This window comes from Taudactylus pleione, unplaced genomic scaffold (assembly GCF_031769625.1).
Source record: "Taudactylus pleione unplaced genomic scaffold, aTauple2 ptg000386l, whole genome shotgun sequence".
Lineage (NCBI taxonomy): Eukaryota > Metazoa > Chordata > Amphibia > Anura > Myobatrachidae > Taudactylus > Taudactylus pleione.
Window position 1 is genome coordinate 18,868,666 of NW_028284787.1, and position 2,034 is coordinate 18,870,699.

General features: G+C 38.4%; 1 pseudogene; it reads left to right on the forward strand.

Moving 5' to 3' along the window:
• Nucleotides 1–1,041: 1,041 nt before the first annotated feature.
• LOC148507761 (5S ribosomal RNA) lies at nucleotides 1,042–1,155 on the forward strand (annotated as a pseudogene).
• Nucleotides 1,156–2,034: the final 879 nt, after the last annotated feature.

Sequence of the window (2,034 nt, forward strand, 5' to 3'; positions counted from 1 at the left end):
AAGAGTTGCCATTTGGATAAATGGAAGAGAAATATCCCTTATTCTCAATTTCACAGAATTAGACGTAACTGTAGTGATATTAAGACTTGTGAGGAACAACTTGAAATATATACAGAAAGATTTAGAGAGAAGGAGTATCCAGAGATCATTCTTACCACTGCACTTCAAAAAACTAAATCTTTGGATAGACAAGAACTCCTTAAGTACAAGTTGGAAATATCGGGTAAACCGGAGAAGATACCTTTTGTTACTTCCTTTAATGGTCATGAGGGTCAGATTAGGAAAGCTTTCAATAAAAATTGGAATATTCTCTTGATGGACCCAGTACTACAAAACATCGTACCATCAAAACCACAAATCGTTTATAGGAAGTCCAAAAATTTAAAAGACCTATTAGCACCAAGCATGCTGCCAGAAAAGAAAACTACAGTGACATCTAACACACTTAAATGCAATGGTAGCTACAAATGTGGCCATTGCAATATTTGTAAGTTTGTTCACCCTAAAAGAAAAACTTTCACGAACTCAGAGGGATCGAAGGAGTTCAAAATAAAAAACTTCATGAACTGTAACTCCACTTCTGTAATTTACTCACTGGAATGTACCTGTGGACTTAAATACATGGGTAAAACCAAAAGACCATTGAAACTGAGGATCCAGGAACATATCCGCAATATACGCAACAAAGTAGAAGCACATGTGGTCTCAAAACATATCTCTCTAGTATATAATTCCAATCCAGAAGACATCACATTCAAGGCTATTGAACATGTCACATTAGGAGAACGAGGAGGAGATCTTGGAAATCTACTTTGAAGGCGTGAAATGTATTGGTTATTTGAACTGGACACTTTGGCACCAAAGGGATTCAATGAAAATTATGAGATTGCTCCATTCTTGTAGCGGTAATTTCCCATCTACCAATATACCTCCCAGTCAATCCAATATTGGCAATGATGGAGGGCCTGAATAGTACCCTGGACGGTGACCTCCTTGACAAGATCAGGTATGGTAGATTGATGAGACATTGTCACCTTTCTTTATTGCAGCCACTGGATGTATGCCCAATACCATCTGATCTTGGAAGCTAAGCACCCGTGGGCCTGGTTAGTACTAGGATGGGCGACCTCCTGGGAATACCAGGTGCTGCAAAATTTCTATCAGGTGACAATTTTCTCATGGGAATATGAGCAATGAAGATTGAAGACCAGGGAATACTGAAAGGATTCTTGAATGCTGAGGAGTTCTGGATACAGAGCCAGCAAACAATTTGTGACTCACACAAGTGTACTTGTAAAATCATAACGAGGATTATAAACATATAAAAAGTGGATAAAGACTGAAAAACTGTAGGAGTTTTATATACGAAAGAATGGAACTTTGAACTTCATGTCTAACTAAATCTTCGATTTTTTTTATTGATTCCTTCCTCTACAGCAAAAGTACACAAATAAACCTTCTTTTTATATATATTTTTTAATTATAACACATATCTAGGGCATCGATCATATTGTATTGCCTAATTAATGAATTATGATAAGCTATTATGTTCTATACTCTAAACTATATTTACCAAATGAGCAATATGTGGGCTGAGCATCCTCTCTAAGATAATATAAAGTCTAACATTTGTTTTTCTGAAGTTGTAGATTGCGTTAAGAGACTGTGAACAATCTCAAGTATGGGCGGAAGTGATTAACCTAACGTATCATGCCAGGAGTACTTTAGAAATCAGACAACGCTATTTATGTTCCCATGGAAATGTAAGGCCCGGTTATGGAGGTACAGTGATGCGGAGGGTGGAAGTAAGGAAGCAGCCATCGTGAGAACGGGCAGGAGAAGGGCGGATGTGATGGAGAATGATGACGCAGCCTTCAGAATGGATGTGTGTTGCCTAGCCTCCCCTGGCTCCAGAGAAGAGCAGCATTACACCGGGTGTGACGTGGCGACTAATGGCAGAAGTAACGGAGAAGGAGACGGACTTTGCCCTTCTGTTATGAGACTATTTATTGTTTAAAAGTTTTTAACTAAAGA